Here is an 11,524-nt window from a genome sequence, read left to right on the forward strand (position 1 = left end):
CTCTCGTTTTGGACAATTCTCCTCGAAGTCTGTTTTGCCGCAGAGTCGGGGTAAAGGAGAAGGGGAGGGGAAGGGGGGAAACGTAGCCAGGGAGGGAGGACGAGGAGGAGGAGGATGGCAAGCAACAGAATACGCGAAGGGAGATGGAGAGTTTATGACAATGAAGAGCAAGAAGGAAGAAGCACAGGGAGGGTAAAGGAGAGAAAGAGGAAGAAGCGAGAGGACGTGAAAAGGGAGGGACAAATGTTAGAGGGGAGGGGACGCTGCATTGCGGAGCCGCAAGACTCTCCCAGCTACTGCAGAGGGAGGAGGGGAAAAGGAAGTTTTGATGACAATGAGGGGAAAGGAAAGCTTATATGATGAGGAAGAGAAAGGGAAGCTTAGATGACGAGGTGGGGAAAAGGAAGATGATATGATGATGAGGGGAAGTGCAGCTTATATGAAGAGGAGGGGGAAGGGAAGCTAATATGATGAGGAAAGGGAAGTTGATGTGAAGAGGGGAAAAGGAAGTTTAGATGACGAGGAGGGGAGAGGAAAGTTTATATGATGAGATGGGGAAAAAGGACACTTATATGAGGAGGTGGCAAAGGGAAGCTTATTTGAAGAGGAGGGGAAATGGAAGCTTATATGAAGAAGAGGAGAAAGGGAAGTTGATGGGAAGAGGAGGGGAAAGGGAAACTTATATGATGAGGAGGGAAAAGGGAAACTTACAGTGGGGAGAACAAGTATTTGATACATTGCCGATTTTGCAGGTTTTCCCACTTACAAAGCACGGAGAGGTCTGTAATTTTTATCATCGGTACACTTCAACTGTGAAAGACGGAATCTAAAACAAAAATCCTGAAAATCACATTGTATGATTTTTAAATAATTAATTTGCATTTTATTGCATGAAATAAGTATTTGATCACCAACCAACCAGTAAGAATCCCGGCTCTCACAGACCTGTTAGTTTTGTCTTTAAGAAGCCCTCCCATTCTCCACTCATTACCTGTCTTCACTGCACCTGTTTGAACTTGTTATCTGCATAAAAGACAGCTGTCCACACTCAATCAGACTCCAACCTCTCCACAATGGGCAAGACCAGAGAGTGGTGTAAGGACATCAGGGACAAAATTGTAGCCTTGTACCAGGCTGGGATGGGCTACAGGACAATAGGCAAGCAGCTTGGTGAGAAGGCAACAATTGTTGGCACAATTATTGGAAAATGGAAGAAGTTCAAGATCACAGTCAATCTCCCTCGGTCTGGGGCTCCATGCAAGATCTCACCTCGTGGAGCCTCAATGATCATGAGAAAGGTGAGGGATCAGCCCAGAACTACACGGCAGGACCTGGTCAATGACCTGAAGAGAGCTGGGACCACAGTATCAAAGAAAACCATAAGAAACACACGACACCATCATAGATTAAAATCCTGCAGCGCACGCAAGGTCTCTCTGCTCAAGCCAGCGCATGTCCAGGCCCGTCTGAAGTTTGCCAATGACCATCTGGATGATCCAGAGGAGGAATGGGAGAAGGTCATGTGGTCTGATGAGACCAAAATAGAGCTTTTTGGTTTAAGCTCCACTCGCCGTGTTTGGAGGAAGAAGAAGGATGAGAACAACCCCAAGAACACCATCCCAACCGTGAAGCATGGAGGTGGAAACGTCATTCTTTGGGGATGCTTTTCTGCAAAGGGGACAGGACGACTGCACCGTATTGAGGGGAGGATGGATGGGGCCATGTATCGCGAGATCTTGACTAACAACCTCCTTCCCTCAACAAGAGCATTGAAGATGGGGCGTGGCTGGGTCTTCCAGCATGACAACGACCCGAAACACACAGCCAGGGCAACTAAGGAGTGGCTCCGTCAGAAGCATCTCAAGGTCCTGGAGTGGCCGAGCCAGTCTCCAGACTTGAACCCAACAGAAAATCTTTGGATGGAGCTGAAAGTCTGTGTTGCCCAGTGACAGCCCCGAAACCTGAAGGATCTGGAGAAGATCTGTATGGAGGAGTGGGCCAAAATCCCTGCTGCAGTCTGTGCAAACCTGGTTAAGAACTACAGGAAACGTCTGATGTCTGTAATTGCAAACAAAGGTTTCTGTACCAAATATTAAGTTCTGTTTTTCTGATGTATCAAATACTAATTTCATGCAATAAAATGCAAATTAATAATTTTAAAATCATACAATGTGATTTTCAGGATTTTTGTTTTAGATTCCGCCTTTCACAGTTGAAGTGTACGTATGATAAAAATTACAGACCTCTACGTGCTTTGTAATTGGGAAAACCTGCAAAATCGGCAGTCAATCAAATACTTGTTCTCCCTACTGTATATATGACGAGGAGGGGAAATAGAAACTTATATGAAGAGGAGGGGAAATGGAAGCTTATATAACAACGAGGGGAAAGGAAAACAGATGACGAGGAGGGGAAGGATGCAGGGAAGACGCTGGGCGTGTCGATGTTAAGAATGGATGAAGGTGTGGGTGCAGTTGTTGATGTAGGGATGAAGGTGCGAGTGTAGTTGTTGATGTAGGGATGAAGGTGTGAGTGTAGTTGTTGATGTGGGGATGAAGGTGTGAGTGTAGTTGTTGATGTGGGGATGAAGGTGTGAGTGTAGTTGTTGATGTGGGGATGAAGGTGTGAGTGTAGTTGTTGATGTGGGGATGAAGGTGCGAGTGTAGTTGTTGATGTAAGGATGAAGGTGTGAGTGTTGTTGATGTGGGGATGAAGGTGTGAGTGCAGTTGTTGATGTGGGGATGAAGGTGTGAGTGCAGTTGTTGATGTGGGGATGAAGGTGTGAGTGTAGTTGTTGATGTAGGGATGAAGGTGCGAGTGTAGTTGTTGATGTAGGGATGAAGGTGTGAGTGTTGTTGTTGATGTTGGGGTGAAGGTTTGTGTAGTTGTTGATATGGGGATGAAGGTTTGTGTCATTATTGATGTGGGGATGAAGGTGTGAGTAGTTGTTGATGTAGGGATGAAGGTGCGAGTGCAGTTGTTGATGTAGGGATGAAGGTGTGAGTGTTGTGGTTGATGTTGGGGTGAAGGTGTGAGAGTAGTTGTTGATGTAGGCATGCAGGTGTGAGTGTAGTTGTTGATGTAGGCTTGAAGGTGTGAGTAGTTGTAGGGATGAAGGTGTGTGTAGTTGTTAATGTCGGGATGAAGGTGTGAGTGTAGTTGTTGATGTGGGGATGAAGGTGTGAGTGTAGTTGTTGATGTGGGGATGAAGGTGTGAGTGTAGTTGTTGATGTGGGGATGAAGGTGTGAGTGTAGTTGTTGATGTCGGGATGAAGGTGTGAGTGTAGTTGTTGATGTGGGGATGAAGGTGTGAGTGTAGTTGTTGATGTGGGGATGAAGGTGTGAGTGTAGTTGTTGATGTGGGGATGAAGGTGTGAGTGTAGTTGTTGATGTGGGGATGAAGGTGTGAGTGTTGTTGTTGATGTTGGGGTGAAGGTTTGTGTAGTCGTTGATATGGGGATGAAGGTCAGTGTCATTATTGATGTGGGGATGAAGGTGTGAGTAGTTGTTGATGTAGGGATGAAGGTGCGAGTGCAGTTGTTGATGTAGGGATGAAGGTGTGAGTGTTGTGGTTGATGTTGGGGTGAAGGTGTGAGAGTAGTTGTTGATGTAGGCATGCAGGTGTGAGTGTAGTTGTTGATGTAGGCTTGAAGGTGTGAGTAGTTGTAGGGATGAAGGTGTGTGGAGTTGTTAATGTCGGGATGAAGATGTGAGTGTAGTTGTTGATGTGGGGATGAAGTTGTGAGTGTAGTTGTTGATGTGGGGATGAAGGTGTGAGTATATTGTTGATGTGGGGATGAAGGTGTGAGTGTAGTTGTTGATGTAGGGATGAAGGTGTGAGTGTTGTTGTTGATGTTGGGGTGAAGGTTTGTGTAGTTGTTGATATGGGGATGAAGGGTTGGGTCATTATTGATGTGGGGATGAAGGTGTGAGTAGTTGTTGATGTAGGGATGAAGGTGCGAGTGCAGTTGTTGATGTAGGGATGAAGGTGTGAGTGTTGTGGTTGATGTTGGGGTGAAGGTGTGAGAGTAGTTGTTGATGTAGGCATGCAGGTGTGAGTGTAGTTGTTGATGTAGGCTTGAAGGTGTGAGTAGTTGTAGGGATGAAGGTGTGTGTAGTTGTTGATGTAGGATGAAGGTGTGAGTAGTTGATAGGGATGAAGGTGTGAGTGTAGTTGTTGATGTGGGGATGAAGGTGTGAGTGTAGTTGTTGATGTGGGGATGAAGGTGTGAGTGTAGTTGTTGATGTGGCGGTGAAGGTGTGAGTGTAGTTGTTGATGTGGGGATGAAGGTGTGAGTGTAGTTGTTGATGTGGGGATGAAGGTGTGAGTGTAGTTGTTGATGTGGGGATGAAGGTGTGAGTGTAGTTGATGTGGGGATGAAGGTGTGAGTGTAGTTGTTGATGTGGGGATGAAGGTGTGAGTGTAGTTGTTGATGTGGGGATGAAGGTGTGAGTGTAGTTGTTGATGTGGGGATGAAGGTGTGAGTGTAGTTGTTGATGTGGGGATGAAGGTGTGAGTGTAGTTGTTGATGTGGGGATGAAGGTGTGTGTCGTTGTTGATGTCGGGATGAAGGTGTGTGTAGTTGTTGATGTCGGGATGAAGGTGTGTGTAGTTGATGTCGGGATGAAGGTGTGAGTGTAGTTGTTGATGTGGGGATGAAGGTGTGAGTGTAGTTGTCGATGTGGGGATGAAGGTGTGAGTGTAGTTGTTGATGTCGGGATGAAGGTGTGAGTGTAGTTGTTGATGTCGGGATGAAGGTGTGAGTAGTTGTTGATGTGGGGATGAAGGTGTGAGTGTAGTTGTTGAAGTGGGGATGAAGGTGTGTGTCGTTGTTGATGTCGGGATGAAGGTGTGTGTCGTTGTTGATGTCGGGATGAAGGTGTGTGTCGTTGTTGATGTCGGGATGAAGGTGTGAGTAGTTGTTGATGTCGGGATGAAGGTGTGTGTCGTTGTTGATGTCGGGATGAAGGTGTGTGTCGTTGTTGATGTCGGGATGAAGGTGTGTGTCGTTGTTGATGTCGGGATGAAGGTGTGAGTAGTTGTTGATGTGGGGATGAAGGTGTGAGTGTAGTTGTTGAAGTGGGGATGAAGGTGTGTGTCGTTGTTGATGTCGGGATGAAGGTGTGAGTGTAGTTGTTGATGTGGGGATGAAGGTGTGAGTGTAGTTGTTGAAGTGGGGATGAAGGTGTGTGTCGTTGTTGATGTCGGGATGAAGGTGTGTGTAGTTGTTGATGTCGGGATGAAGGTGTGTGTAGTTGTTGTCGGGATGAAGGTGCGTGTTGTTGTTGCTGTCGGGATGAAGGTGTGTGTAGTTGATGTCGGGATGAAGGTGTGAGTGTCGTTGTTGATGTCGGGATGAAGGTGTGTGTCGTTGTTGATGTCGGGATGAAGGTGTGTGTAGTTGTTGATGTCGGGATGAAGGTGTGTGTAGTTGATGTCGGGATGAAGGTGCAAGTGTTGTTGTTGATGTAGGGATGAAGGTGCGAGTGTAGTTGTTGATGTAGGGATGAAGGTGTGAGTGTTGTTGTTGATGTTGGGGTGAAGGTTTGTGTAGTTGTTATGGGGATGAAGGTTTGTGTCATTATTGATGTGGGGATGAAGGTGCGAGTGCAGTTGTTGATGTAGGGATGAAGGTGTGAGTGTTGTTGATGTTGGGGTGAAGGTGTGAGAGTAGTTGTTGATGTAGGCATGAAGGTGTGAGTGTAGTTGTTGATGTAGGCTTGAAGGTGTGAGTAGTTGTAGGGATGAAGGTGTGTGTAGTTGTTGATGTCGGGGTGAAGGTGTGGGTGTAGTTGTTGATGTGGGGATGAAGGTGTGAGAGTAGTTGTTGATGTAGGCATGCAGGTGTGAGTGTAGTTGTTGATGTGGGGATGAAGGTGTGAGTGTAGTTGTTGATGTCGGGATGAAGGTGTGAGTGTAGTTGTTGATGTGGGCATGAAGGTGTGAGTGTAGTTGTTGATGTGGGGATGAAGGTGTGTGTCGTTGTTGATGTCGGGATGAAGGTGTGAGTGTAGTTGTTGATGTGGGGATGAAGGTGTGAGTGTAGTTGTTGATGTGGGGATGAAGGTGTGTGTCGTTGATGTCGGGATGAAGGTGTGTGTAGTTGTTGATGTCGGGATGAAGGTGTGTGTAGTTGTTGATGTCGGGATGAAGGTGTGAGTGTAGTTGTTGATGTGGGGATGAAGGTGTGAGTGTAGTTGTTGATGTGGGGATGAAGGTGTGAGTGTAGTTGTTGATGTCGGGATGAAGGTGTGAGTGTAGTTGTTGATGTCGGGATGAAGGTGTGAGTGTAGTTGTTGATGTAGGGATGAAGGTGTGAGTAGTTGTTGTTGTGGGGATGAAGGTGTGAGTGTAGTTGTTGATGTGGGGATGAAGGTGTGAGTGTAGTTGTTGATGTCGGGATGAAGGTGTGAGTAGTTATTGTTGTGGGGATGAAGGTGTGAGTGTAGTTGTTGATGTCAGGATGAAGGTGTGAGTAGTTGTTGATGTCGGGATGAAGGTGTGAGTAGTTCTTGTTGTGGGGATGAAGGTGTGAGTGTAGTTGTTGATGTGGGGATGAAGGTGTGTGTCGTTGTTGATGACGGGGTGAAGGTGTGTGTCGTTGTTGATGTCGGGATGAAGGTGTGTGTAGTAGTTGATGTCGGGATGAAGGTGTGAGTGTAGTTGTTGATGTAGGGATGAAGGTGTGAGTAGTTGTTGTTGTGGGGATGAAGGTGTGAGTGTAGTTGTTGATGTGGGGATGAAGGTGTGAGTGTAGTTCTTGATGTCGGGATGAAGGTGTGAGTAGTTGTTGTTGTGGGGATGAAGGTGTGAGTGTAGTTGTTGATGTCGGGATGAAGGTGTGAGTGTAGTTGTTGATGTCGGGATGAAGGTGTGAGTAGTTGTTGTTGTGGGGATGAAGGTGTGAGTGTAGTTGTTGATGTGGGGATGAAGGTGTGTGTCGTTGTTGATGTCGGGATGAAGGTGTGTGTCGTTGTTGATGTCGGGATGAAGGTGTGTGTAGTTGTTGATGTAGGGATGAAGGTGTGAGTGTAGTTGTTGATGTCGGGATGAAGGTGTGAGTGTAGTTGTTGATGTCGGGATGAAGGTGTGTGTAGTTGTTGATGTCGGGATGAAGGTGTGTGTAGTTGTTGTCGGGATGAAGGTGTGTGTAGTTGTTGATGTCGGGATGAAGGTGTGTGTAGTTGTTGATGTCGGGATGAAGGTGTGTGTAGTTGTTGATGTCGGGATGAAGGTGTGTGTAGTTGTTGATGTCGGGATGAAGGTGTGAGTAGTTGTTGATGTCGGGATGAAGGTGTGTGTCGTTGTTGATGTCGGGATGAAGGTGTGAGTGTAGTTGTTGATGTGGGGATGAAGGTGTGAGTGTAGTTGTTGATGTGGGGATGAAGGTGTGTGTCGTTGTTGATGTGGGGATGAAGGTGTGTGTCGTTGTTGATGTCGGGATGAAGGTGTGTGTAGTTGTTGATGTCGGGATGAAGGTGTGAGTGTAGTTGTTGATGTGGGGATGAAGGTGTGAGTGTAGTTGTTGATGTGGGGATGAAGGTGTGAGTGTAGTTGTTGATGTCGGGATGAAGGTGTGAGTGTAGTTGTTGATGTCGGGATGAAGGTGTGAGTAGTTGTTGATGTGGGGATGAAGGTGTGAGTGTAGTTGTTGATGTGGGGATGAAGGTGTGTGTCGTTGTTGATGTCGGGATGAAGGTGTGTGTCGTTGTTGATGTCGGGATGAAGGTGTGTGTAGTTGTTGATGTCGGGATGAAGGTGTGAGTGTAGTTGTTGATGTAGGGATGAAGGTGTGTGTCGTTGTTGATGTAGGGATGAAGGTGTGAGTGTTGTTGTTGATGTTGGGGTGAAGGTGTGAGAGTAGTTGTTGATGTAGGCATGAAGGTGTGAGTGTAGTTGTTGATGTAGGCTTGAAGGTGTGAGTAGTTGTAGGGATGAAGGTGTGTGTAGTTGTTGATGTCGGGATGAAGGTGTGAGCGTAGTTGTTGATGTGGGGATGAAGGTGTGTGTAGTTGTTGATGTCGGGATGAAGGTGTGTGTAGTTGTTGATGTGGGGATGAAGGTGTGAGTGTAGTTGTTGATGTCGGGATGAAGGTGTGAGTGTAGTTGTTGATGTGGGGATGAAGGTGTGAGTGTAGTTGTTGATGTGGGGATGAAGGTGTGTGTCGTTGATGTCGGGATGAAGGTGTGAGTGTAGTTGTTGATGTGGGGATGAAGGTGTGAGTGTAGTTGTTGATGTGGGGATGAAGGTGTGTGTCGTTGTTGATGTCGGGATGAAGGTGTGTGTAGTTGTTGATGTCGGGATGAAGGTGTGTGTAGTTGTTGATGTCGGGATGAAGGTGTGAGTGTAGTTGTTGATGTGGGGATGAAGGTGTGAGTGTAGTTGTTGATGTGGGGATGAAGGTGTGAGTGTAGTTGTTGATGTCGGGATGAAGGTGTGAGTGTAGTTGTTGATGTCGGGATGAAGGTGTGAGTAGTTGTTGTTGTGGGGATGAAGGTGTGAGTGTAGTTGTTGATGTGGGGATGAAGGTGTGTGTCGTTGTTGATGTCGGGATGAAGGTGTGTGTCGTTGTTGATGTCGGGATGAAGGTGTGTGTAGTTGTTGATGTCGGGATGAAGGTGTGAGTGTAGTTGTTGATGTAGGGATGAAGGTGTGTGTCGTTGTTGATGTCGGGATGAAGGTGTGTGTAGTTGTTGATGTCGGGATGAAGGTGTGTGTAGTAGTTGATGTCGGGATGAAGGTGTGTGTAGTTGTTGATGTCGGGTTGAAGGTGTGTGTAGGTGTCGATGTCGGTATGAAGGTGTGTGTAGTTGTTGATGTCGGGATGAAGGTGTGTGTAGTTGTTGATGTCGGGATGAAGGTGTGAGTGTAGTTGTTGATGTCGGGATGAAGGTGTGTGTCGTTGTTGATGTCGGGATGAAGGTGTGTGTAGTTGTTGATGTCGGGATGAAGGTGTGTGTAGTTGATGTCGGGATGAAGGTGCGAGTGTAGTTGTTGATGTAGGGATGAAGGTGCGAGTGTAGTTGTTGATGTGGGGATGAAGGTGCGAGTGTTGTTGTTGATGTAGGGATGAAGGTGCAAGTGTAGTTGTTGATGTAGGGATGAAGGTGTGAGTGTTGTTGTTGATGTTGGGGTGAAGGTTTGTGTAGTTGTTGATATGGGGATGAAGGTTTGTGTCATTATTGATGTGGGGATGAAGGTGCGAGTGCAGTTGTTGATGTAGGGATGAAGGTGTGAGTGTTGTTGTTGATGTTGGGGTGAAGGTGTGAGAGTAGTTGGTGATGTAGGCATGAAGGTGTGAGTGTAGTTGTTGATGTAGGCTTGAAGGTGTGAGTAGTTGTAGGGATGAAGGTGTGTGTAGTTGTTGATGTCGGGATGAAGGTGTGAGTGTAGTTGTTGATGTGGGGATGAAGGTGTGTGTAGTTGTTGATGTCGGGATGAAGTTGTGTGTAGTTGTTGATGTAGGGATGAAGGTGTGAGTGTTGTTGTTGATGTAGGGATGAAGGTGTGAGTGTAGTTGTTGATGTAGGGATGAAGGTGTGAGTAGTTGTTGATGTAGGGATGAAGGTTTGAGTGTAGTTGTTGATGTAGGGATGAAGGTGTGAGTGTAGTTGTTGATGTCGGGATGAAGGTGTGAGTGTAGTTGTTGATGTCGGGATGAAGGTGTGAGTGTAGTTGTTGATGTCGGGATGAAGGTGTGAGTGTAGTTGTTGATGTAGGGATGAAGGTGTGAGTGTAGTTGTTGATGTAGTGATGAAGGTGTGAGTGTTGTTGTTGATGTCGGGATGAAGGTGTGAGTGTAGTTGTTGATCTAGGGATGAAGGTATGAGTGTAGTTGTTGATCTAGGGATGAAGGTGTGAGTGTAGTTGTTGATGTAGGGATGAAGGTGTGAGTGTAGTTGTTGATGTAGGCATGAAGGTGTGAGTGTAGTTGTTGATGTGGGGATGAAGGTGTGAGTGTAGTTGTTGATGTCGGGATGAAGGTGTGAGTGTAGTTGTTGATGTGGGGATGAAGGTGTGAGTAGTTGTTGATGTGGGGATGAAGGTGTGAGTGTAGTTGTTGATGTAGGCATGAAGGTGTGAGTGTAGTTGTTGATGTAGGCTTGAAGGTGTGAGTAGTTGTTGTCGGGATGAAGGTGTGTGGAGTTGTTGCTGTCGGGAGGAAGGTGTGAGTGTAGTTGTTGATGTCGGGCTGAAGGTGTGTGTCGTTGTTGATGTCGGGATGAAGGTGTGTGTAGTTGTTGATGTCGGGATGAAGGTGTGTGTAGTTGATGTCGGGATGAAGGTGCGAGTGTAGTTGTTGATGTAGGGATGAAGGTGCGAGTGTAGTTGTTGATGTGGGGATGAAGGTGCGAGTGTTGTTGTTGATGTAGGGATGAAGGTGCGAGTGTAGTTGTTGATGTAGGGATGAAGGTGTGAGTGTTGTTGTTGATGTTGGGGTGAAGGTTTGTGTAGTTGTTGATATGGGGATGAAGGTTTGTGTCATTATTGATGTGGGGATGAAGGTTTGTGTCATTATTGATGTGGGGATGAAGGTGTGAGTGTCGTTGTTGATGTCGGGATGAAGGTGTGTGTCGTTGTTGATGTCGGGATGAAGGTGTGTGTAGTTGTTGATGTCGGGATGAAGGTGTGTGTAGTTGTTGATGTCGGGATGAAGGTGTGTGTAGTTGTTGTCGGGATGAAGGTGTGTGTAGTTGTTGATGTCGGGATGAAGGTGTGTGTAGTTGTTGTCGGGATGAAGGTGTGTGTAGTTGTTGATGTCGGGATGAAGGTGTGTGTAGTTGTTGATGTCGGGATGAAGGTGTTTGTCGTTGTTGATGTCGGGATGAAGGTGTGTGTAGTTGTTGATGTCGGGATGAAGGTGTGAGTGTAGTTGTTGATGTAGGGATGAAGGTGTGAGTGTTGTTGTTGATGTAGGGATGAAGGTGCGAGTGTAGTTGTTGATGTAGGGATGAAGGTGTGAGTGTTGTTGTTGATGTTGGGGTGAAGGTTTGTGTAGTTGTTGATATGGCGATGAAGGTTTGTGTCATTATTGATGTCGGGACGAAGGTGCGAGTGCAGTTGTTGATGTAGGGATGAAGGTGTGAGTGCTGTTGTTGATGTTGGGGTGAAGGTGTGAGAGTAGTTGTTGATGTAGGCATGAAGGTGTGAGTGTAGTTGTTGATGTAGGCTTGAAGGTGTGAGTAGTTGTAGGGATGAAGGTGTGTGTAGTTGTTGATGTCGGGATGAAGGTGTGAGTGTAGTTGTTGATGTGGGGATGAAGGTGTGTGTAGTTGTTGATGTCGGGATGAAGGTGTGTGTAGTTGTTGATGTGGGGATGAAGGTGTGAGTGTAGTTGTTGATGTCGGGATGAAGGTGTGAGTGTAGTTGTTGATGTGGGGATGAAGGTGTGAGTGTAGTTGTTGATGTGGGGATGAAGGTGTGTGTCGTTGATGTCGGGATGAAGGTGTGAGTGTAGTTGTTGATGTGGGGATGAAGGTGTGAGTGTAGTTGTTGATGTGGGGATGAAGGTGTGTGTCGTT

At 46.5% G+C, this 11,524-nt stretch overlaps 1 protein-coding gene across 2 annotated transcripts in view; it reads right to left on the reverse strand.

Annotated features, from left to right (window-relative positions):
* LOC147010320 (sodium channel regulatory subunit beta-2-like) overlaps window positions 1–209 on the reverse strand; it is a 34,843-nt gene extending 34,634 nt beyond the window's left edge. Inside the window, exon 1 of one of the 2 annotated variants that reach the window (XM_085859209.1) lies at window positions 1–209. This exon is cut by the window's left edge and continues 165 nt beyond it. The gene's annotated coding sequence lies outside the window, so the exon portion shown is untranslated. The other variant, XM_085859208.1, reaches the window with a different exon arrangement.
* Between the last annotated feature and the right edge of the window lie 11,315 nt (window positions 210–11,524).

Source organism: Eptatretus burgeri, chromosome 16 (assembly GCF_056783735.1).
Source record: "Eptatretus burgeri isolate ZD-2024b chromosome 16, Ebu_testis_v1, whole genome shotgun sequence".
In the NCBI taxonomy this organism is placed as follows: Eukaryota; Metazoa; Chordata; class Myxini; order Myxiniformes; family Myxinidae; genus Eptatretus; species Eptatretus burgeri.